This window comes from Hyperolius riggenbachi, chromosome 12 (genome assembly GCF_040937935.1).
Source record: "Hyperolius riggenbachi isolate aHypRig1 chromosome 12, aHypRig1.pri, whole genome shotgun sequence".
Taxonomy (NCBI): Eukaryota; Metazoa; Chordata; class Amphibia; order Anura; family Hyperoliidae; genus Hyperolius; species Hyperolius riggenbachi.
Genome location: NC_090657.1, coordinates 143999294 through 144025764, shown reverse-complemented (window position 1 = coordinate 144025764; position 26471 = coordinate 143999294). Strand labels below are relative to the sequence as shown.

Below are 26471 nucleotides of genomic sequence, written 5' to 3'. Positions count from 1 at the left end.
GCCTTTCTGCGGGCCTCCGGGATGCGATAGGGCCTGACAAACACTTTAGCCCTGGGCTCAGTAACAATGTTGTGCTCCACCATACCCGTGAGTCCAGGCAAATCCAAAAATATCCCCTTGTTTCTCTGAAGAAACTCTTTTACTTGTTGGACCTGGGATTTGGACAGAGTGGGGGCTATTTTCACATCCTCAATGCTTATTTGGGGTACAACACTCACACCCACCCTAACTGGAGCGGTCTCTCTCTCTCTTTCCAGGGTTTTAACAGATTGACGTAATACAATTGATAGGGTTTCCGTCTCCCTGGCTGATGTACTCTATAATTTACTTCCCCCACTTTTTCAACGATCTCGAAGGGACTGTGCCACCTGGCCAAGAATTTACTCTCCACGGTTGGGATCAATACTGCCACTCTATCCCCCACCTGGAACTGCCTGATTTTCGCGGAGCGGTTGTATACCCGACTCTGCGCTTCTTGGGCGGCCAGTAAGTGTTCCTTGACAAGGGGCATCACCTTGGCAATGCGTTCTTGCAACTGGGAAACGTGTTCCACCACACTTTTGTGAGGACTGGACTCACTTTCCCAGGTTTCCTTTACCAAGTCAAGCAACCCTCGAGGTCTGCGCCCATATACCAGTTCAAATGGTGAAAAACCTGTGGAGGCTTGAGGTACCTCCCGAACAGCAAACATCACTGCCGGCAATAAACAGTCCCAATCTTTTCCGTCCCTTTGAACCACTCTTTTTAACATCATTTTTAAAGTCTTATTAAACCGTTCAACCAGGCCATCGGTCTGAGGGTGATAAACCGAGGTTCTCATCTGTTTAATCTGGAACAGTTTACATACATCAGCCATCACTTTAGACATAAACGGGGTTCCTTGATCCGTAAGGATTTCCCTAGGAAAACCCGTCCGAGTGAACATATTAAACAATTCTCCGGCGATAGCTTTGGACGTAGGTTTTCTTAACGAAAAGGCTTCCGGGTAGCGAGTGGCATAGTCGAGGATGACAAGGATATATTGGTGCCCCCTGGCAGACTTTACCAGTGGTCCCACTATATCCATGGCAATGCGCTCGAATGGCACCTCGATTATTGGCAAGGGCACCAAAGGGCTTCGAAAATGGGACACTGGCGCGGTTAACTGACAGGTGGGGCAAGAAGCGCAGTAATTCTTTACTTCGGCCTTTAACCCAGGCCAGTAAAACCTGTCAGTTATCCGCGCCTCCGTTTTCTCGGCACCCAGGTGACCTCCCAATGCTTCATTGTGAGCCAAGTCTAGTACCATCCTCCGAAACTCCTGAGGCACTAGCAGCTGCTCAACAACCTCTTCTCTGACTTCTGTAACCCGATACAACACATCCCCTTGAACTGAAAAATGAGGGAATCTCTCCTCTGCCCCAGGTTCCTGGGGAACTCCATTTACAACAGATACCTGTTGTCCTGCATGGGATAACGTTGGATCCCGCATCTGCGCAGTGATAAACAACCCTTTTGACACCTCCAGGTCAGGGAGCATAGATGGGGGGGGAAGATTCCTAATCATCCTCGCCCAACATAACTTGTAATGGGGAATCATCCCCCCCCTCAGTAACCTGCTCAGGGTCCCGACAAGGATGGTCAGTTCCATTTTCATCAATTTGAAACATTACATCATCAGTTTGCAATAATACATGATCATTTTGCAATACATTTTCTGCAACATTTGTATCCCGACTCGGTGCATCAAGTTCTTTGGTAGGGGGAGGAGAGGCTAAGTTATTATCAGAGTCTTTAAATAACTTCCCTTTTACACTCTCCCACAGTACCCAAAACAGTGGAAAGTCTCGACCCAATATCACTTGACACATTAGGTTTCTTACCACTCCGACGTCGTGAGTAATTGTCCCACATTCCGTTGAAATCGACACTGGCACCACAGGATAAGTCTTGGTGTCTCCATGGATACACACTACCTTAAGCGGCTTTAGCACAGTGTCAATTGTTCCAATCAGATCAGCGTGCACCATGGTTACCATACTGCCTGAGTCCAGCAAGGCTTTGGCAGGTACCTGGTTCACACTGACGGGACACACAAAACTCTCCTGGCACTCTGCCAGGCATACCTCCTGGGCAAAAAAGGACACTCTCCGTAGTACGTCACACTGCATGGGTTCCTCCTGCAGTGGACACTGGGCTCCGGTATGGCCCCAGGCAGAACATCTCCAACACTGGATCGCCCCTCCCTTCCGAGGTGTAGCCATGGCAGGTGGCAACCCCTGAGCGGCTTTTGGGAATACTTCCCTATTTCTGGTGATGCTGGTTGCGGGGTTACATGAAGCACCCTTTCCGGAGTCCGGGAGCCTTGCAACACGGGGTAAGTTGGGGCCCGCCTGGCCCTTTGGAGAGAGTAGATCTTCCACTACGTTATATCTCTCCACCAACTCCACCAGCTGCTCCGCTTTTTTGGGGTCTGCATGACTGACCCATCGCTGTAGACCCACTGGCAAGGCCCGCAGAAAACGATCCAGCACGAATCGCTCCACCATCTCAGGCCCGGTAAGTACCTCTGGTTGCAGCCACTTTGTCGCCAATTGGATGAGGTCATACATCTGTGATCTGGCTGGATGATCCATCCGGTATTGCCAGCTGTACACCCTCTGTGCCCGGACCGCTGTTGTTACACCTAGTCGGGCCAGGATCTCTGCCTGTAGTCGATCATAGTCGAGGGCGTCTGCAGCGTTGAGATCGTAGTAGGCCTTCTGGGGTTCTCCCGTCAGGAACGGTGCAAGGATACCAGCCCATTTGTCTTTCGGCCATCCTTCCCGCTCTGCTGTCCTTTCGAACGTTTTCAGAAAGGCTTCCACATCATCTGTGGGGGTTAGTTTCTGCAGAAAGTGACTGGCTCTCACCATCGCCTGGTTGCTAGGGGCAGCTCCTGCTGTCTCTCTCCCCTGAGCCAGCTTCTGCACCGCCTCAAGCAGTATTTTGGCTTGCGCTTCTGAGGCGACTCGCAGGGCTTCCGTGGCTTGCTGTTGAGTCACCATACACGCCTGCTGAGACACCATGCTCTGCTGTAGCTGCACAGTGGCTAAGGCACTTTCAGCACTTCCTCCATCAGGCATACCAGGAGACTGGCCCTTTAAATGTCACTTTTTATACGGAACTTTTTCTATTCCTGCAGTGCTGCGCTGCCCGCATCCGAGCACCAGTTGTGAAGTTTAGAGGGGTCGCAGCCAGCACGCAGTACACAGATGTATAAAACAAAGTCCGTTTATTGTGCAGTAGAAATAAACAGCTTCAGTTCAGCAGTAATAAGTGGAAAATAACAGTTCAGCTTACTTCAGCTTGGTAAGATAAAGTCCAGCAGGTTCAAACAAAGTTCAGTTTTTCATCAGGCCAACACCATACAAACAACAGAGCAGGGTATGGTTTGGCTTCCATCAAATACTCCAACATTCCTTGTCAGGAGATTTCCATAGCATACATGCTACTTCTTCAACACCTCTCCTCACACTGCTTGTGAGGCTGCTTCTTAAGCATACATTTGCATCTCATCAATACCATAATTAGTGAGACTCAGCCCCACTGACAACCAGGTGTGTACCTAGGTGGGATGGGAAGGCCCGCCCTTCCTTCCCTCCCATCCCAGGAGTCCGGCCCTGAAAAGAAAAAAACAAGCAGCAACTGCTTGCTGCTAAAATCCGGACTCCCTTTCTAGGACCACACAGGGTTTTAACCTCCCTGGCGGTTTATTTATTTTGCCAGGGAGGCTGCGGGAGGGTTTTTTTTAAATTAAAAAAAAAATATTTCATGCAGCCAACTGAAAGTTGGCTGCATGAAAGCCCACTAGAGGGCGCTCCGGAAGCGTACTTTCGATCGCCTCCGGCAATCGAAAGTAACAAGATAGGCCGCAATGAGCGGCCTATCTTGTTTCGCTTTCCTCGTCGCCATGGCGACGAGCGGAGTGACGTCATGGACGTCAGTCGACGTCCTGACGTCAGAGCCGCCCGATCCAGCCCCTAGCGCCGGCCGGAACTGTTTGTTCCGGCTGCGCTGGGCTCGGGCGGCTGGGGGGACCCTCTTTCGCCGCTGCACGCGGCGGATCGCCGCGTAGCGGCGGCGATCGGGCAGCACACGCGGCTGGCAAAGTGCCGGCTGCGTGTGCTGCTTTTTTCAGACCTCAAATCGGCCCAGCAGGGCCTGAGCGGCGACCTCCGGCGGCATACCCCGAGCTCAGCTCGGGATTACCGCCAAGGAGGTTAAAGTGACCACAGTCCAAATACCGGGGAAATATACGTTCCATCTATTACCCAGCCCCGATGGCCCCTACACAGGTAAATAAAAGCACCACCCCAATGGTATCAAATATTTCAAACAACTTATAAACATATTTTTTCTTTTCTTATAATCATTAAAAACAGCATTTTATGTCCCTAAAAAGATGGTTTGTCAAGACCTGAATTTAAATACAGTCCAACTGTACACAACCATGGAAGTGACTGGTGAAGGGGCTGTATGTCAGGTGCATTAAAATCACTTTTATTTGACATCAGCTCAGAAGAAGCTTCTACACTGATTAAAAACCAGGCTCTGCGATTGAGTGCCCACGCAGGTCTAGGAAACCGTTTGTGCCTGATGGTGGATTGTAAGGATTAGGTTGCTGCTTTTCAGTGTTATGTAACCTACTTTTTTCAGTGGTAAAATCCAAAATTTGACACATTTTAGAAAGCGTGTTGCCTCTTTCAGCTAAATCTGACACGTTCTCCCTTCAGCTGTAATCCGTGACCTCTGGCTCCAGCATTCTTCTTTCTCACACAGAAATTCCTGCTTCCCTTCTACTGCCTTAAAGGTAAATAATTACAAAATAACCATTTATAACCGCCTGGGCACCACAAGGCGGTCTTGTGGTAGGCTTAAGCCTGAAATTGTGTAACATTAACTACACTGGCTACTACCGCCATCGCTTGAATGAACCACCGCTATACTCCATGCACCAACCAGGGGCCAATTTAATTGGCTGCTGACCCTGTGATCATTGTAAACCAATCACTGTGATCACAGAGTGAACATTGAAAAAAAGTCTCTGGTTCTTAAAATGGTATGAAACTCCATATTAACTGAAAAAATAAAATCATTCACTGTCAGATTTAGGGAGTGATATTTAAAAAAGAAATACATATTTTTGCTGGTTTCCATTTTACTGTTTCTCTGAAATGCCAAAAGTGACGTCACTTCAGACCTTTTTTTTACAACCCAGCTCAGTGTTAATTTTCCCTCCCTACTGCCACAGCTTACTGCCCCTCTAACAGCAGACATCACCTAGACAACAGACTTACATCACTGTAAATGCTTCAAAGGGAGAGGGGGATTCAATTACCTTCTGGCCATAGTGTTCTTATCGTATCCGAAATAGGAAGTTTCCTGTTATTTGAATGCTGAGATAAGCTTGTTACTGTAGCTAAAAATAAAACTTCCCACAATTCTGCTGGTACTGCACAGTTACTGCAGTTAAGCAAAGGTCAGGTAAAAAGTAGAAAAAAGTTGCGGGACTTACTGTATAGGGACCTATTTTGGAACAAAAGGGGGCTTTTTATTTTAGGAGCACACAGCTATTTTTAGGCATTTTTATTTTATTTTTGAATGTTACAACCCCCTTTGAATGTTTTAGAATGTTACCATGGGGGCCGAGCCTTGCAGTACTAAATTAGAATTTCAATAATCGCGTGGTAATTAGAATTTGTTTGTCAGACAACAACATTTGTATCTATAGAAGTAATTCTAAATAGAACTTTCCTGAAATCCTATCACCTTATTTTGGTGAAAATTTAAAAATCCAAGTGTAAAGCTTTGGGGTGCCTCTGGCAAATTACGCATGGGATGTAACCAAATTTTTAATTATAGAACATTATATCTGTTCTCTGTATTAACAAGTGTTTTTCACAGTCACACAGGAGTTACAACCTGTAATTAGTTATCACTGAGAGTGATGCTACTGTGGAGAATTGTGATATAGAGCCCTGGATTCTTAACCACCCTGGCGTTTGATTAAATGCGGACATGCGCCCACGGGTGGCTTTTTTTTTTTCAAATGCGTTGGTGTAGCTAGCACTAGGCTAGCTACACTTTGCCCCCAAGTGCACTGGCAAAGTCCCCCTCCCTCCGATCGCCGCCGGCGATATTTACCTGGCCGCGATGGCCGAGACTTCCGCCATAGCTTCAGGCAGTGCTATGGCGATGATCGGGCATGACGTCTGATGTCATCGACGTCATGCGCAGTTCCGATCGCCGCCATAGCGATCCCTGGAGGCTGTGGTGAGGCTGTGCCGGCTCCGGGAGGGGGGTTTGTATAAAACAGCACGATCGGGGGGATTAGAGCAGGCTGGCGGTGATTGGAGGGGTGATGTAGCTAGCCAAGTGCTAGCTACACCCCCTCCGAAAATTTGGTGTAAAAAGACCCTCCAGGGGCTGAGCAATCCACTAATGGATGAGCTGAGCTCGTCCATACCGCTCAGGTGGTTAACCTCGAGGGTCTATTTCCACTAGATGTGAGTTTGTGTCCATTTTATGCACACAGATTCCAATAGCAATGTACTGTATATTCTGGCGTATAAGACTACTTTTTAAACCTTGAAAATCATCTGCAAAGTCAGGGGTAGTCTTATATGCCAGGTGTCATTGATGCCGGTTGAGACACCCTATCATGTTACCGACTCTCAGATCTCGCTGCTGAGGACTGTAGTGAAGCAGTGCAGGCGCACTTGTGCAAGATCTGAGAGGCAGAGAAGGCGGTAAATAGGATGCAAAGGTGGGCCAGATGGGTGAAAGAGGCCTGTGTTATGGGCACAGAGCGATCTATTCTTCCATACCGCTCTGTAAACAGACTAGGAGAGTTCAACAATCCGCTTATGGAGAGGGAGAGTTGACCAATCCAACCAGTCAGTCACCTATATACTGTTATATACTGGATATCACATGCAGTACAGCACCAGTATCTGTTCATACAACAGTATATGATGTTTTTTTTAATTTTTATTTGATGTGCATTGGAAGAGGGGTAGTCTTATACGGCTCGTATATATCACAAACTCTATATTTTAACTGGAAAAGTTGGGGGGGGGGTCGTCTTATATGCCGGAATATACGGTATTTCATTGGGCCTATTTTCATTATATCCAGACTTTGCATACAGAAAAATTTGTACAGCAGTGCTACAATTTTTGAGAAGCTGCATGCCGTTTTTATGTTTGCATTTTTTGCATGTTTTCACATGCATTTTCCTATATGCTAATACAGTAATTGTAATTAGCAATGATAAAGTTATTGGCGAATCAATGGGAGGTCAAAGTTGCTCGGATGCATAAGGTGAAAAAACACTGGAGGGTGAAGTGTTTAATAAGGTACTTCAATAAATACGACACGTTTCGTGTGACACAGCCCACTTCCTCAGGCAGTGGAACAGGAGCAGCTGATCCATTATCTAAATGAGTGTGAGTAGGTGTCAATAAAAGTTTTATGCTAATTTGATTCATAGCTGGTTGTGTGGTGCTGTTTTGGGTACATTTCCTTTTTGTGGTTTACAATTGATTTATTGACCACACACTCTGACCAAATTACTATTTTTGATTAACACAGTGCTGGTCCATTTCTTTATTTCTTCTAAGTAGTGTCTGAATTGCACGCCTGAAACAAGCATGCAGTTAATCTTGTCACAAATATCTGATCTGCATATGCTTATTCAGGGTCTGTGGCTAAAAGTATTAGCGGCAGTGGATCAGCAGGACAAGCAGGCAAAGGAAATAAATATGTCAGCCTCCAAATGTCTCTCACCTCGGGCACAGGGAAGAGGGCTGCCTTGAAATAAGAGGGAGTTGTTGATGAGCATGCTAGAAAGGGTCTGTTTGGGTCAGTATCAAAGTAATTAAAACAAAGGGTTTATTACAGAGCTAATGCTGGCCAGTAATACTCAGACAGTTTGTCAAATATGCAAATTCTACCGGAACTTTGCAGGGATTAAGGAGATTATCAAATAATTAACTGGCAGCTTACTAATTAACCAAGCTGCCAGGCAATTAACTCCAAATCTGATGAAGCCTTGCGAAGTTCTGATTCAGCTCCAGCAAATTCCAGTTCCCCTGGACATAGACTTTTCAAGATAGTTGGATTTTCTGGTCATCCTTGACAGTGTCTGAAACATGCTCTGAAGAAAACAATTTTACTTTTGATTTGATTTCTTTGATAAAAAAAAAATAATCAAGACTGAACACACTGCGTCATAGTTTTGTTATTTTTTTTTCTTCTTCTCAAAAATCAACAGAGGGAGAATAAAAATCAAAACAGAATTGCCAGAGTAATGAGTTTAAGTTCCTTTTTTGTTCGTTCTTTTTTTATTCAGTTTGATCATCTTATCAAAATGTAAAATGGATGCATATATGGTATGATCAAAGTGACATTATCAGTCGCTAGTGATGAAAGCAATCCTGAAATGGGGAGGAAAGAAAAAGATACTTACCTCAGTAGCTGGAGCCAGATGCTTCCCTATTCTTTGTACAGTTAAACGTTCCAGCCCAGGATCTCTCTTTATCTTCTGGTCACTCTCTTGGCCATGGACAAGTGCATCCGGACTGGGCAAGCATAAATAAGGTCCGCGCAAGTAAGGCTCTCCATGCACAAGCACTTTATTCTACTGGGCATGCATGTACCTTACTCGTGCATGCTCATTCTGGATGCACTTGTCCATGGCCAGGAGCATGGCCATAGGAAACCTGTTTGACAAATGTTGTTAGTAGTTAAAGAGAGACCTTGCACTGGATCAATGGGCTGTAGGAAGATCCACAAAGCATCTGGACCCTCCAGAGGTTTCCCAATACTGAGGTAAGTATCTTTTTTAACTCAGTTCAGATTTCCTTTATAACACTAGCAAACTGAATAACAGTCAAAGCAACAGCCTAGTGTGTGACCAGCGTAATCCTATCCAAACATCCAAGACAGAATTTGAGCTCATACAACAGCAAACGGTTAAAATGAATCAATAAGAAAAAGCCCTATATAAGCAAACCTGATTTAGTTAATGTTATTACCAGTGGTAATAGCTATGGTCTTCTCAGTAGTAACATATGGCTGTGAAAGATGGAAAGTAAGTTCAGGCGTAGGAACGTTGATGCTTTTGAACTGTGGGTATGGAGAAAGCTACTGAGAGTTCCATGGACTGCCAGAAGATGAAACCAGTCAAAAGTGGTCAAAGTGTACACAAGAAAGGTTGATACTGCTACTGCGACAGCATATGTAAAGCTATGAACATGCCTATGCAAAAGTGGAAAGAAGCAGTGATTGATAGACACATCTGGCGTGTAATACTACATATGGTCACGAAGAGTTGGAGTCAACTAAACAAATGTGGGGGGGTATTACCAGTGGTGTAGCTACCGAAAGGCCCCAGTGCAAGTTTTACATTGCTTCCCACTCCAGCACAGTATGTATAGTAATCAGTATTACATTATACTATAATATAGTAATGATGATGGCCAATACCAGCTTTCCAAGGACAGCCACTGTGTAAGCAGAGGGGAAAGGCATAGTTTCTTAATGAGTACTACTATTCAAAGCATATAGAGATCATTACTACTACAGCACAATTATAGAGCTACAGTGGTGACAGGAGGAGGGCTCAATGTTTGGCCCCTCAGATCCAGGGGCCCTGGTGCTGCCACAACCTCTGTATCCCCTATTGCTATGTCACTGCTTATTGCAATGAACAACTTGAAATTATACTGTATAGAGTTTATTCTAAATAGTGGAGTCTGAAGATTCTATTCTCAACAGAGTCCAATATATGGTAAGGTTTTGAAAGCATCCTAAGGCCCATTTCACATCTGCAACCAATGTTTTCATTGCGGTGTGATTTGATGATCGCATTACAAAAAAACAAACTTTGTAGATACCTGCGTTAATGTAATTGTTGGCAGCAAAACAGGGCCCAACACTAAGAGCCCTTTCACACTGAGAGGTGCGGTCTATGGAGACTTTCATACTTCCACGTTATGACGCAACGTGACGAAAGTGACGTTTTCGCCCCATCCCCGGCACAGGTCCAAAACAACGTTACCGTGCGTCTTCTGTGTCGATCTGTGTCGGCCCGGTAGTCATGTTAGTCTATGGCGATGCAGGGATATTTCAAAAGTTACCAACATGACGTTGCGGCGCACAAGTGCGGAAGCGTAATTTTCCAATATGCTTCCGAGATATATGCATATCCCGAAGCAGGAAGTGACCACAAGCACGCGTCACTTACTGCTTGGCCCAATGCCAGATGGGGAATGCTGTGTAGTAATGCGGTATTCCCTGAAGGCCTGTTTATGGCGAAGCGATGCGGCAAAAGTGACTGAGGGATCAGGCACTTCCGGCGCAATGTGTCACTAGGCCCAATTGCCTTACCGTTGTGTTACCCTGTGGTAAAACAGCAACGCACTGCAACTTGCAATGCAAGTGTGAAAAGGGCCTAAAAGGAAATACATATTGCAACTGCTTCTTGGTCCAGGTGTCCTTTAAAGGGAACCAGAGATGAGGGGGACCATAAAATGGAAAAAGATTTTATACATACCTGGGGCTTCCTCCAGCCCCATAAGCCTGGATCGCTCCCACGCCGTCTTTCTCCGCTGCCTCTATCCGCTGGTACCAGTCCCGTCACTTCCGCCAGACGCGGCCAGTTTTCCGCATCCACAGGGACTCCCTCCGTCTCTTTATGAATGCGCCTGCAAAGTAAGGAGGGAGCGTACTACGCTTGCGTCAACTGGCCCTGACTGGCCGAAATGACGGGACCCGGTACCAGCGGATAGAGGCAGCGGAGAAAGGAGGCGTGGGAGCGATCCAGGCTTATGGGGCTGGAGGAGGCCTCAGGTATGTATAAATCTATTTATTCTTTGTGTCTAGTTATCTTTAAGTGTTTATTTGCAGGACCCGAAGTTGCTAAAAAATTAGCAGCAAGCTCAGTTGAGGGTTGCTGTTGTTGCATCAAAAGGCTAAGGGGCGTGGCACAGACACAGCTGTCTTAGAAGCGTGCAGCCGAAAGCTCTGCAAGTCTGTGCTGCAGGAACTGGGTGATGACCAGAGATATGACAAATTACTGTACATTTTTTATTTATATGGCATCAGCTAATCCAGGACCATCTACACAGGCAAAAAAAACCAAGCTCTGCAGCTGTCTGCTCAGGACTAACAAAACATTTCTGCCTGGGGTTGGAATGTCAGTGTAATAGGCTGTCTGTGATTGCTACATAATCATGGCTTGAAAATAAAAAGGCAAGTTTGCAAATCGTTAAAACTGTAGTGAATAGCTATCTAGCAACAAGCTGCTGGATTCTGCAAAGGGCAGGAATAAAAGAAGTTAAATACATCATTTATATGGAAAACCAGAAGAGGTTATATAAAGTTCAGGAGAAAACAGAACAAGAAAGGTCATCTTTAATAATATAATGGAGGTAATATCCTCAACCATGTCGATATTAACTACGTTATTATGCAAGACTTATGCAGGGACAGAGAGGGCTGTCAGTCTAAAGTGTGGTCACATCGTACTTACAGTTCCAGCACTCCACAGGGCTTGTCTCAGGGGCTGTAGGAAAAACACACAAAAAAGACAATATGAGTGAATGTTTACTATACAGCAATCAGCCAATCTGCTCTCTTACCATTACAGGCAGGTTACAGCTTCTACAGGACAGTGATCACAATGCTGTGCAAGAGGGGGTCCCCTGGCATGGAAGGGGTGAGCCCTGTCACTGCACAGAAGCAGGGGGAGTGTACAGGAACTACTCAGCCATCCTGAAACAGGTTTCAGAGGGCGGTGCTGCAGACAGTGAGAAGTCAGCACCACCTGCACTTTCCGAAATCTTACCTGTATTAGCTCCCAACCCCTCCCCATACAGCGACCTTCACATACCAGCGACAAACAGCCACAAAACAATCCCTTGTCTCATAATGCAGCCTGACGTCCACACACACCAGCAAGTTACACTGTGGCAACCTGTCAAGCTCTGTCATTCCCCAAACTGACACATAAACACTGCAGGGATCTGAAGGGAAATACCATGTTTGTTGAAAAAACATTTCAGCTCTGCATATTGTCAGGGCCTAGGCATGCTGCAGCATTGGAACACAATGCAGGTGGCTGTGTGTTTTTACAGAAACGCTTGCCACCTACTCTGCTTTTCCATTGCGGCACTGACATCTTCTACCAGACCCTGAACAGAACAGCTTTGAGGTGGGCACAGAAATTCAGCGGTGTTGATAGAAAGAGGTGCTGTGCAGGGCATAAGTGTTCCCATCTGACAGTACAGTCTATGGACTGTCTAATGTTCTTGTGTGCTCAGGCCCATAGGATTAACAGAAAACAACATTATTACAACCTGCTTAGTTTTTATCTTCACATAAAGCACAGCTATTCCGCAGTGTTTCTAAAGCATGCTCTTAAAGTGAACCTCCGGACTAAAAATCTACTTAGCAGAACTGAAAAGGCTTTGTGTTTCTTAAACAGTTTCACAGCATCAGAACTTTGTTTTTCTTACTAAAGCATAATTTTTAGCTGCATTTTTAGCTAAGCTCCACCTATCAAAGAGACCTTAAAATACATATATCCAGGCACATCGCCTCTAGTTAGGACATTAAATAAATTATTAGGGAAAGGGAGGTGCTGAAGGGGGTGTGGCTATAAGCCCAGGTGGGGAGGCTGCAAAATTTATTTCCTTTTAAGCAATACCAGTTGCCGGGATGTCCTGCTGATCCTCTGCCTCTAATACTTTTAGCCATAGACAGTTGGCCATGCACTGTCCACTCCTGCTGGCCATTGGTGATCTGGCTAAGTAGTAGCTGAGCATCACATTGATTCTATTTAGACAAGCCTATACACATTACTGTGTCAGACAAATGAAAAACTGGGAGCTGTAATATGAGACAAATGCAAGGTTTGCATCATAAATGCACACTTACCTGGCCAAATCAATATTTGGCCAATATAAAAATGAACATTCCAAGCTTATGTGCAATGCTCATAGAAGCACCACGGGAGGAGGGGCACATGGTGCCGTTTCCTCTGTAGAAAGAAAGACAGGGAAGGCGGAGATTAAAGGACAGCTGAAGCGAGAGGGATATGGAGGCTGCCATATTTCTTTCCTTTTAAGCAATAGCAGTTTCCTGGCTTAGTCATAGACCCTGAACAAGCATGCAGCAGATCAGGTGTTTCTGACATTATTGTCAGATCTGACAATATTAGCTGCATGCTTGTTTCTGGTGTTATTCAGACAATACTGCAGAAAATAGATCATCAGGGCTGCCAGTCAACTGGTATTGTTTAAAAGGAAATAAATATGGTGGCCTCGATATCACTCTCACTACAGGTTCACTTTAAATCGATCAGTTTCTTCAAAACTTCAGATCAACCACAAAATTGGATCGGATAATTGCAACAGGAAAGTTCATGAGACAAGCTCACTTTATTTTCAGGTCCATTCCAACTTCAGGGACTGTTAAAAATTCAGACAATATTTTTTTTTACTTAAAGAGGAACTCCAGTGAACATTTTACTGTTGGTAGGTGATGTAGCTGCTGCATGCTTTTTTTGGCAGTTGGAAACAGCTGTAAACAGCTATTTCCCACAATGCAGCAAGGTTCACAGACAGGAAACTGCCCAAAGTACGTACTTTTCTTGTGGGAGGGGTTTCACCACAATATAAGTCATACAGCGCCCCCTGATGGTCTGTTCGTGAAAAGGAATAGATTTATCATGTAAAAGGAGGTATCAGCTACTGATTGGGATAAAGTTCAATTCTTGGTCGGAGTTTCTCTTTAAGCTAGCTCTAAATGTACTTTGTAACTTTATGCTCTTTTTATATTACCCAGGTTTCCATCAGGGTCACTTTATTTTAGTGGTTGTGGTCTCCTGTGACTTAGTGAGCTATTCTGATAGCGAGTCCAATGATAACTCCGACAGCAGAGCTCTCTCTCAGAGATGTTCAAGACTAGCGGTCGGAGCCCTCCCTTAACAGCTTCCTTATTAGAAAATCGCAGAAATCTTTAAGCAGAAAAGGATCACTTCACAGAACGTGACAACCGGGCAGCTTCAAAGACCCCTTGCAAACATTACACTGTCATAGAGCTCAGTCACTTCAAAGGCAAGTGGAAGATACGTCTCCAAACACAGCAGGGTAGCTCTGAGTAGTGAGAATCTGACCTCTGCATGAACGGTAAGCTATCAGCAGATACAGCTTTCTGTAGTATTTGTCATATTCCCGTCCATGCACTAGGCACATGTCAGCAGGGCACAAATATGGATATAGCATGTCTGCCATGTAGACCTCTAATAACTGCATTTAAAGTGAACCTCCGGACTAAAAATCGACTCAGCCGCACTGAAAAGGCTTGGTGTTTCTTTAACAGTTTCACAGCATTGGAACTTTGTTTCTCTTATACAAGCCTCATTTTTAGCTGCACAGAAGAAAACTGCCCGGGCTTTTTTCCCCTGATGCTGTGCAAAGCATGATGGGATTTCTGATTTTGTTCTTCTCGTTCTGCTGTTTTGGTGCAATTTTTTCTTTTTTACATTTTGAATTTGACATTTGAAGCCTAGCGTGTGCAGCTGGGAGGGGTGATCAGGACACAGGACAGTTGGAACTGTGTCTCCTACTCCTTGTCCCCTCCTTTCAACCAAAAAGATGGCTGCCCCCATGACAAAGATGGCAGCCCCCATGAATCACAAACATTTGCCTGTTCTTTTAAAACAGGGTGGGTAAGAGACTATATTACCTATCTATTCTAATTAACATAACTAATGTAACTTGATGACAGTATGTTTGTTTAGGCTGAAGTTCCCCTTTAATACTTACCAAAGTCCAGAGGTCTACTTTAGGCTTCCTGTGGAAGTTTAGGTCCCTGCTAAGGCAAAATTAGACTATTGATTTGTAATAAAATGTTGATTTATAGTACGCAAATTTTCAGTTTATAATGCTGTTTCATACGGAAATATGGATTTGCCAAGAGCAACAGCGATATAGATGTGTTGGCTAAACTATATTAACCACTAAATGTAAACTGGACGCATTAAAACGTCCTGTTTGACCCTTTTAATGGCAACTGGACGTTTAAGTGCGTCACTCGCTGTTCACGTGTGCGTCCACTCCAACCTCTCTCACCTGCCGAGACTGAGACATCTGTGATTGGTAAATTGGAAAAAGTGTTTCCTGGGCCATTCAAAGTGCCAGTAAGGGAAGGATCATGGCTTCAACCAAAAGCCGGTGAACCATGTGCTCTGAACTCTGATCAGAGTACATAGAATAAAATGTGTGGCGACACCTAGTGGTAAAAATTATATATATATATATATATATATATATATATATATATATATATATATATATATATATATATATATATATATATATATATATATATCTACATTGTACATTACATAAATTAAATAAAAATAAATTGACGTCCCTCCCCACTATAATTGTACAAAAAAAAAGTACTATGTATGTCATTAGGATATATTATTATGTTATTTTTGCAAATAAGGGCAAGTAATTATTAGTAAAAAGCAAGTAGTAGTTTAGCAAATAATATATTGTCACCATACATTGTACTAGGACCACTAGGGGGCTTTTTCTGAGCATTTTCAGAGCTCCAACAATTGCTGGTGCTTTCAAAAATGCTTTGCTAATGTAAGTCTATGGTGTTGAGCCCACTAGAGCGATTGCGATCAGGGCTAATCGCAGTCTCAGGACTTGCAGCATTTTGCCAGCCTTTGAGTCCAATACAATGCCTAAATCGCTGGACATCATACCGTAAAAAGCTTAGAAAACGCTTACACAAAGTGGTAGCGATTTGTAGTGTGTCCCTGGCCTTAGTTGGAATTGAGCTGCATGTCCTATAGCTCTATGTCCTATAGAGCCTTCCCATTCCTATCATGGTCCCCTTGTTTTGTTCCAACATCATCACCTCCATTAGAGGTATTCGACCCACCTGTTGAACACTGCACTGAGAGGCTTCAGGAGCCCAAGTGCTCCCTGAGGGCCTGAGCCCACTAACACAGTTGTGTCCTCTTTTTAGAAAAACATCAATGTAACAACTGCTGAAAAGCGGACAAAAGCAGACACAACTGCGCTAGTGGGCTTTGGCCTAAAGACAAGCCGCTCCTTACTGTGCATGCATGAGTGCGCTCTCCAGCCCACTCGCATATGCGCAGTACGGAGCAATCAGGCTTCAGAAGCTTCCCATGGCAGCAGATTTGAAGGGGGTGACAGCGCTGGAACAAGGGGACTGTGAGAGAAAAAGGAAAGCTTTATAGGACCCAGAGTCTTCCCTCTCCATAAGTGAGTATCTTTTTTTTTTAAATCAACTTAAAGAGGAACTCCAGTGAAAAATAATGTAGTAAAAAAAGTGCTTCATTTTTTACCATAATTATGTATAAATGATTTAGTCAGCGTTTGCTCATTGTAAAATCTTTCCACTCCTCGATTTACATTCTGACATTTATTACATGGTGACATTTTTACTGTGGGCAGGTTATGTAGCTGCTCCTAGCTGTTTTGGCTGTTAGAGACAGCTGTAAACAGCTAATTCCTGTCTGTGAACATTGTTACATTGTGGCAGTTTGCCCAGAGTACCGCGGTACTCAGAGCTTCTTGTGGGAGGGGTTTCAGCACAAAATCAGTCATACAGCGCCCCCTGATGGTCTGTTCAGCTACTGATTGGGGTAAAGTTCAATTCTAGGTTGGAGTTTCTCTTTAAGATTAGCTTTAAGCCTTGTACACAAGCTAGTTCTTGACGTTGCTTCCAGGGTGAGCGCAATGGAAACTAAAAGCTTCACCCCCATGTTTAACCACGTAATCCTACCTGGACGACTCTTGTTGTCCAGATAGGAGCTGCTGAACTCTTGCTGGACTCATATACTAGTCCACTATTTTGGTGGCAGGTGCGCACCGCCACTTATTCCCGGTGGCAATTCCGTGGCGGCAATTGGTGAAGGGGAATAAGCATTCCCTGAACCAATCGCAGTGCCTGGGATGAATGGACATGACCCCGATCAGTGGTTATGTCCATTCATAATAAAATAAGTAGTAAGAGTATATGGAAATGGTAAAACAAAAACTGAACACCTCTTTGTTTACCACGATAGTGCTTCTATCGCCATCTAGTGGTAGAAAAGTAACATTACAGACAAATCACATTAAATACAAATTTAAGTAAAGAGAACCCGAGGTGGTCGCTATCTCTGAGGTAAACACAGGGGAGAGGGATTCCCTGTTCAAGACACCCGCCGAGGGCGTTCCTACAGGGTCTTCAGAGCTGCCATTGGGCAGCGCTCTATCCCTAGCCACACCTCCTGTCGCTCCCCCGCCTCCCTGCACGCTGGTGAGAGACACACAGTCTCTCCTTGCAGCGTCATGGCCCAAAGGTCATGAAAGTGAAAGTGGGCCATTGCAGCCCACAGGAGCGGCAGGGAGCGGAGTTTCTTGAGGCTACTTGATCAGCTCCCTGGATCAAGTAGCCTGCTTTTTTTTTTATATTATGAGCCCACCTAAGACCCCTTCCCACCTCTTCCAGTTGACAAACTTACACTTGAAAAAAAATTACATAAATAGTTGCCTTAGGGACTCAGCTTTTTTATTATGTATGTCATGAAGGTTTACATTGTTCTTTTATTTTTCATTCAAATAATAGATACAAATCATTTAGCTAAATATCTAAATGTTCTAAATAGAATTAAAGAATCCTGCCTTCCGAATTTCTAACTTGATTGTGAATTCTGTGCCACTGCTGTCTGAGCGTGACAGTGGACGAGACAGACATTGTTTGAAGGTCAAGCTTGCCACTGTGGTTGCTGGGTTCGGATTTCCATTAAAATCCTAAGGTTTAACATGCTTGGTTCACCTTGCCCAGTGATGTTTTCCCTCAGCCTGCTGAAAGTCAAATTATTGTCTGGCTACCTGAAAAACTCTATTCAATGTGAGGTTAAAGGACAACTGTAATGAGAGGGATATGGAGACTGTTGTGTTTATTTCCAAATACCAGGTGGTTTCATTTCAGTTGCAGCCTGATTGAGTGCTGCCAATCCTTTCCCTGTTCTTTAGAATACCAGTTGCCTGGCTATCATGCTGTTTCTCTGTTTCTAATAATTTCATAAGCTACATACACACGTCCAACAAGCGCACAACGTGCACACGACCAACTGCACATGACCACCTGCATGACCTGACAAACTGCACAACCTGACGTACCACACGACCTGTATGTCCACACGTCTGGAAGGATAAACGACCAACTCCTTTACATACTGCGCACGCAAGTGGAACGACGGACTACACATTGAAAACAAGTACAAGATGTTTACATGTCGTTCAGACGTCTTGTAAACACGCTGCACGATATCAGACTAACAGTCGTGTGAATAGATCTGACCGTTGGATCATTAGAAACGCCTGTTATCGGTCGCTCATCAAGTCGTTTGTACGTGTACACATGCCTGATTGTCATCCAACAGTCTAAAACAGACGACAATCAGGCAGTTTTGTGGAGCGTGTATACGGGCCTATAGACCCTGAAGAAGCATGCAGCCTCCATATTTTTCTCACTTCAGTTGTCCTTTTAAGGGGCCTAAACACTGGTCGAATTTTAGCCATCAATCGATCGATTCTAAAGAATCAGAAATCGATTCTTTCAAATCTATTGATCGATCGATTTGTGGCCGATTTCGATCGATTTCATCTGACAGGATGGAAGATCTAGGTCGATCTGCTGCTGGTAGCAGATCCATGGCCCATAGAGTTGCATTCGATCTAATGGTCCAATAATGCATTTAGATAGCTTTCCTATAGATTTCATTCTGAAATCTACTGGAAATCTGTTCCTAATGTGTGGCACACATCAGAGAGATTCCTGTCAGATTCGACTTGACAGGCATCTGACAGAAATCTATCTGATGGTCGAATCTGCTGCAAATCTATAAGTGTATGGCCACCTTTAAAGCAATTTATTGGCAGTGTCGGACTGGGAGGTGGTAAAGCTGAGGAAATCCACTTGATGGCCAAGCAGCAGTAATTAGGTGTTGCTGCTCACAGTGAAGACTTGCTGCAGGTTTCTATTGGGAGTGATAACACAGGGTTACTGCTGCTTGGCCAGCAGCTGGATTTCCCCAGTTTTTCCACCTCCCAGTCCAACACTGTTTATTGGCCAATGACCAACCAATTTTACCACCTGCATGTAGTATGAGGGCCATCAGAATTTGAACACTATGAATAGATTGTTTAGGTAAGTTTTCTTCTTGGACATACTTTTTCATCTTATATTTAAAATAATTTTTCAGCACTTTGCAACTGAAAAAGTATCAAAAAGTCTGTGAAAAGGTGTTGCCAAAAGTATTTTCTTGCTTGCTGGTGGTTTTAAGGGTATTTTATTGACATGTTGTGAAAATGTCACTTACGGGAAAACTCAGGAGAGAAAAATCAATTGCATATGGGCCATGGTGTGATCAAATTGTCAAATCAAAATTGGATGTGTGTGCTAGGCTTAAATGTCTTACAGAAAATAAATGTTTAGCTCACTCAGCCTCAGATATCCAGAAACGAAGAAGGAGATCCACACTGAAAGGATATGCTGAGGGCATATCCCTAGGAGTGTGGATCTCCTTCTTGGTTTTTGTCTACCTGACATTTTCACAACATGTCAATGCCTAGCACACACATAAGGGAGCGAGAGGCCAACACGTTTAACATCAGACCATGATGCTTGCTCATTATCTGATGTGAAACGCGTTAGTCTCTTGACTCTTTATGTGCCTATTGTTGATTTACTGAATAAATCTCATTGTCAGCATATCCCTTGAGGGCCTGAGCCCACTGCTGCATTTATAAAAACACATAGAAACGCATGCGTGTTTAAGCAGTTTGAAACGTGTTTAAATGAGTTATAACACATTTAACCACTTAAGGACCACGGTATTAAACCCCCTAGTGACAAGGCCATTTTTTACAAATTAGAGCACTGCAGCTTTAAGGGCTCGCTGCAGGGCCGTACAACTCAGCACACAAGTGACTCTCCCCCCCACACACTTTTCTGCCCACCAACAAAGCTTTCTGTTGGTGGGCTGTGATCACTCCCCCAATGTTACACAAATATTTATTTATTTTATTTAACAATAAATTTCTCTTTTTTTTTTTAACCCTCCCTCCCCCCGCCAGCCAATCAGCGCAATCGGCTATCATAGGCTTCAGCCTATGACAGCGGTCACACGGCTATCCCCAGTACAGCGCAAGTACAAGTCGCATAGTAAATGTTGCGCTTATTGTGACGCACTGCTGCATTGCGTTATCTCTTAATGCAGATGTTTACAGATGCAGGGAAATATACTTTTCATTGCCTGTATGCTCTACTGTATCTACTTTATGCGATGGTAATGCTGCATTAAGTTGTGTTGCGTTGTTACAATCAGTCAGAAAAATTGATTGCTATTCTTGAAATGAACAGATATTTAAAAAATTGTATGGTGTGTGTGTAATGCTGGGGGGGCATACTTTGACCACCCAGCGCAACAAGGCTAAGTGGCTGGATAATGGAAGAGGCTCCACAGATGGACACAGGAGTAATGAACAAAGGAGCAAGATTGCCCAGAGCAACTGCAGCTCTGGGCCGCCTAACAGGCTAGATGCTAAGTGATACAATACACAACAGACGTAGTCGGTAAGGCTTAGGTTATACACGTTAATTCAGATGTCAGTCGTATTGGAAGGATTAGGCAGATTCGTAGTCGAGAGGCAGGCAAAGGTCGGTACACAATACAATATACACTATTACAAATAATACAATACTGACTGACTAGAGTACATATATATTGTGCTGATGCGCAATATATGAAATGTAGCTCTCAAATAACTCACTAACTAAAGCACAAGAACTGACAATTAACAAGACAGACAACAGACAGACAGACGGAATGCTCAGCCAATCTAGTCGCTGTTTCAGCGACAGCAACATTCACACTGAGATGGACAAGACTAACAGGTAGGAGCGAAACTAATGGCAACCGCTGCTATAGTTCGTCCTCAAGAACAAGGCTAGAAGGAATACTACCAGTCACCAACGTGGTGCTGGCAGAATCCAAACTATCAGGATCAGAAGGACTTCACTGACCGCCGCAGGTGAGCAAACGTCCAGCAGACATGAAAATACAGAGCAAGGCATTATACATTTGTACAATAACAACTTTCACAGCATAGACCCAGCCACAACTCAGAGAGCTGAATGCTATGTCGGGCGGGGTCTGAAATGGGAGGCAGACTTTTATGCCGGCATCAGCCGAATAGTAATCATTCAATCCTAAGCTGGCTTGATTACCATTTGCTAGCTGAAAGACTATCATAACAAATGCATGCAGTACTATGCAACAACATGCATGCAGGAAACTAGGGCTATCTGGCTGCAGTTCAACTGCAGCAAACCATAGGAGGAATCCTGACAGCATCCTGAAATGCTCTGAACTGCAGAGTGATTGCAAATGACAATAAGACTTACTGCGAATGCGCAACCGAGTGCAAGCAGACAAGTCAGAACTGCCCAGTTGCAGCTCCACTGCAAGCGACAGAACATGCTACAGGAGAGATCCTGACAGTGTGGCCACCTAAAGTGTCTAGGGTCAGTAACTTCCTGGGGCACTGCTGCTGAGCCTGTGTAACAGAGCCCGGCGCTGCATTTGAGCTCTATGGAACACTAATCATTGGTGACTTATAAAAAATATATATTTTAGATGAAGCTATTTAAAAATACATCAAAGTAAACGGAATTGATAAGAAATGAAACATGCAGAAAAATGTGACTTTCATAATCAAGCTGACTAACTTTGGGAAATAAGAACATTTCCAGAGGGAAAACTTCAAAGCCAGGGATGTCTGAGTCTGAAAACTGGAAACCATATTACTGTATTCTGGTAAAACACCAACACTGGAATAAGGGCAGGACTAATTCCTATATAACCACCTGGAAGGAATGCAAGAACTAGTCTGGGCTGAAAGCACATGGGTACAGTATAGACAATAGTGGGGTCCATAAATACATACATAACTCACGCACAGTACCATGCATAATAAGTACATACTGTATATACTGGAGTATAAGTCTAGAAATGTAGGTCTGATTCACTTCATAAAGAGTTTAGGGGTCGACTTATACGAGTCACAGGCAACACTAAGCACACTGAGTAATGTGTGTACTAATAGTGACATTCCCAATTGCAGCAATTTACCCTGTGGTAAGTGATACTTTAAAGAAAAGAAATGCCATGAAAACACAGGTCTGAAAGTCCTGGCCACAACAATTAACGAGGAAAGGGTCAGGCGAGAATTACTGGGCTGCATAAAAGGGAGTGATTAATTGCAGCACTTGGGGGACTGGAGGAGGTATTGGCTGCACTCAAGGGACAGGAGGGGTTAATGGCTGCAATACTGTATGCAATGAAGTCATTAAGCCTTCCTGAGCCCCAAGTGCAGCCATTAACTTTGCTGGGTAGACTTATACTTGAGTGAATAAAAAAAATTCGCGTATATACGGTAGTTCATGTATGGTATAACATCCAGCAATATACAGTAGGTACATGTTCATTTGATAGATGAAAGGGAACCTAAAGAGAAAGGAATATGGAGTCTGACATATTTAATTTTAAGCAATGCAGATTGCCTGGTAGTCCTGTTGATCCCCTGGTTCTAATAATTTTAGGTATAGACCCTTAACAAGAATGCAGATCAGATGTTTCTGACAAAAAAACTGACAAGATTAGCTGCATGCTTTTTTCAGTTGTATGTTTTAGACACTAGTGACCAGAAAGATCAGCAGGGCAGCCAGGCAACTGGCATTGTTTAAAAGGAAATAATTATGGCAGCCACCATATACCGGTACCTCTAGCTTCAGGTTCCGTTTAAAGGGATACAAAAAGGGTAGATTTATGATAGAGGGTGCCATTGGGGTGATAGGCAGTACTTACCTAAGGGGGCAGCTCCCCTAGCATCCCCTTCAGTAAAAATTTGCCATCTTCCCCAGGGAGCGACCACAGCTTCAAGATTCTGGTGGCGTTGGACGCTCCTGGACACTGCTATGCATGCTGGGAGATGTATTCACATTTTCCAGCATGCATTGCGGCAGTCAGAGACATGTGACTCACTGGAGCATCAAACTTTGGTCGCAGTAGTCACTTCCTGGGGTAGATAGTGAACCCTATATGGACCTATATGGACAGGGGGCTAGAGGAGTAGCCCCCTGCAGGTAAGTAATGCCTATCACCCCCTCCCCAATGGCCCACTGTATTACAAACCTTCCTTATGGGAAGGTACACTTTGTTCATGTGCAGGTGCTCTGTAGATCTGTAGAAACCAGAAACGCTAGGAGGAGAACCCAGCTCTTGTAAACACCCATTCTAGAAGGTAGTGGGTGGAGACAGTAGGTGAGGCAGTGAGCCAACATATGAGGCAGTTGGTCTTGACATTTGATGCAGATGTAAGGGGTAGATAGTGAACCCTATATGGACAGGGGGCTAGAGGAGTAGCCCCCTGCAGGTAAGTAATGCCTATCCCCCCCTCCCCAATGGCCCACTGTATTACAAACCTCCCTTATGGGAAGGTACACTTTGTTCATGTGCAGGTGCTCTGTAGATCTGTAGAAACAAGAAACGCTAGGAGCAGAACCCAGCTCTTGTAAACTCCCATTCTAGAAGGTAGTGGGTGGAGACTAGGTGAGACAGTGAGCCAACATATGAGGCAGTAGGTCTTGACATTTGATGCAGATGTAAGTGTCTCTGAAAGGGGACTATAACCGATTATAAGAAACTAGTTTAAAAATGGGCTCTAGGTCTGTTTTTTTTTAACTGTGCGCATGTACGTGCAGCCGTCGCACCCGCTGCACGCACGCGCTCGGCTCACTGGCCCTATCCTCCAGCCCCAACTGCTGTCCGGCTACATGCTGCGCACATGCGCAGTAGCAAAAAGCACGGACCCTGATACACAGAGACAGCAGTACGCAGGGATACAGGGGTAGATAGATATCAGGATCGTACAGGTAGTGGAAGCTTACCCAGAGGTCACTAGACTGCTATAGACAAAACATTATGTAAAGTCAATAAAGTGGGGGGAGACAGAGGGACCCTGCTTTGGCGACAGTGGGCTGTAGGAGGATCTGGGAAGCCTCTGGTCCATCCAGAGGCTTTCCACTACTGAGGTAAGTATCTTTTTTTAAAGTCACTTCAAGTGTCCTATAATAGCAGAAGATGGATGCCACCTGGACCATATGCCTTAGGTTTGCATCACACTACAACCCAAAATGGACAATTTTTGCCTGATAGCAACGGATCGCAAGAACTGATGGTCAAACGGATCCTATGTCAATAGGATCTGTTTATAATTCAGTCTGCAATAGATCCAAACAGACAGCAGATGTGTTTCCCACAGAAGCCTGAGGTGGAAACGCCTCTTTACCAGACTCTAACCAGACCAGAATGCACCATCAGAGCGGACACTGCACTGTCCACTCCCGCTAGCAATTGGTGATCTGGCTAAGTAGGAGCTGAGCCTTACACTAACTCTATTTAAACAAGCCCTTTTAAGCAATACCAGTTGCCTGGCTGTCCTGCTGATCCTCTGCCTCTAATACTTTTAGCCATAGACAGTTAGCCATGCACTGTCCACTCCTGCTGGCCATTGGTGATCTGGATAAAGGTAGCCTTACACTCGTCGATTTGCCATCAGATTCGACCGACAGATAGATCCCTCTCTAATCGAATCTGATCAGAGAGGGATCGTGTGGCTGCCTTTACTGCAAACAGATTGTGAATCGATTTCAGCATGAAACCAATCACAATCTGTGGAGCTGCCGCCGCCGCCTACCCGCCAGCTATACATTACCTGATCTGGCCGGTGCGACTACCCCGGTCTCCGATGTTTTCTTATTATCCGCGCTGGTCTCCGGTCTGGCTGGCTTGCTTCACTGAACTTCCTGTCCAGGAGAAGTTTAAACAGTAGAGGGCGCTCTACTGTTTAAACTTCCTGCCTGGACAGGAAGTTCAGTGAAGCTGAAGCCCTGGAGCCCGGAGCGGAGAAGAAAACAGCGGAGACCGGGGGAGTCGCGCCGGCCGGAACAGGTAATGTATCTCGTCTGTATTGCGTCGGTCATTGGAACACCGCTATCGATGCACTCTGACCCGCCAGCGATCAAGAAAAATCTTCCGCATGGACGGATCGACGAGAACGATTGATTTCGGACGGAAATCAATCATTCGGTCAGCGTTTGCAAAAACTATTTCACAGCAGATTCGATCAAAGTGATCGAATCTGCTGTATATCGGCGGGAAAATCGTTAGGTGTATGGACCCCTTAAGTAGGAGCTGAGCCTTACCTGATTCTATTTAGACAAGCCCAAACACATTCCTGTGTCAGACAAATGACGTTGATTGTGGAAAACTGGGAGCTGTAATATCAGACAATTGCAATGTTTGCATTATAAATGCATACTAACCTGGCCAAATAAATTTATCAACGGTACATCCAGCTACTTTGTCTTTTGATGACATGCAAAGCTCACCCCTTCCACACATATATTCCATCTCTCGCTCCCTTGAGTGGTGCTGAGGACAGTACAAAAGCTTATGTGAAACACTCAAAGAAGCACCAGAGGAGGAGGGAAATATGGGGCAGCCTCCTCTGTAGCAAGAATGACATGGAAGATAGAGATTAAAGGACAACTGAAGTGAGAGAGATGCAATATTTTTTTTCCTTTTAAAGGGAAGGTTCACGCAGGAGCTGTAAAAAATAGAAATCAAAATCCATTTACCTGGGGCTTCCTCCAGCCCGTGGCAGGCAGGAGGTGCCCTTGCCGCCGCTCCGCAGGCTCCCGGTGGTCTCCGGTGGTGATCCCGACCTGGCCAGGCCGGCTGCCAGGTCGGGCTGCTCCTGCGCTCCAAGTTGCGTGTCACTTGTGCGCGCTGACGTCATCCGGCGTCCTCCGGGCTGTACTGCGCAGGCGCAGAACTTCTGCGCCTGCGCAGTACAGCCCGGAGGACGTCGGATGACGTCAGCGCGCACAAGTGACACGCAACTTGGAGCGCAGGAGCAGCCCGACCTGGCAGCCGGCCTGGCCAGGTCGGGATCACCACCGGAGACCACCGGGAGCCTGCGGAGCGGCGGCGAGGGCACCTCCTGCCTGCCACGGGCTGGAGGAAGCCCCAGGTAAGTGGATTTTGATTTCTATTTTTTACAGCTCCTGCGTGAACCTTCCCTTTAAGCAATGTGGGCAGCACGGTAGTGTAGTGGTTAGCGCTCTTGCCTTGCATCGCTGGGTTCCTTGTTCGATTCCCAGCCAGGTCAACATCTGCAAGGAGTCTGTATGTTCTCCCTGTGTCTGCGTGGGTTTCCTCCAGGCACTCCCGTTTCCTCCCACATCCCAAAAACATACAGATAAGGTAATTGGCT

General features: G+C 45.0%; 1 protein-coding gene across 12 annotated transcripts in view; it reads right to left on the bottom strand.

The window, feature by feature from the left end:
- Positions 1-26471, bottom strand: part of EPB41L1 (erythrocyte membrane protein band 4.1 like 1) — a 258463-nt gene that overhangs the window by 139181 nt on the left and 92811 nt on the right. For 11 of the 12 annotated variants that reach the window (XM_068264529.1, XM_068264528.1, XM_068264533.1 and 8 more), the window contains one exon: positions 11558-11590. The gene's annotated coding sequence lies outside the window, so the exon portion shown is untranslated. Of the gene's footprint in view, positions 1-11557; positions 11591-11666; positions 11770-26471 lie in introns of those variants that run through there. The other variant, XM_068264530.1, reaches the window with a different exon arrangement.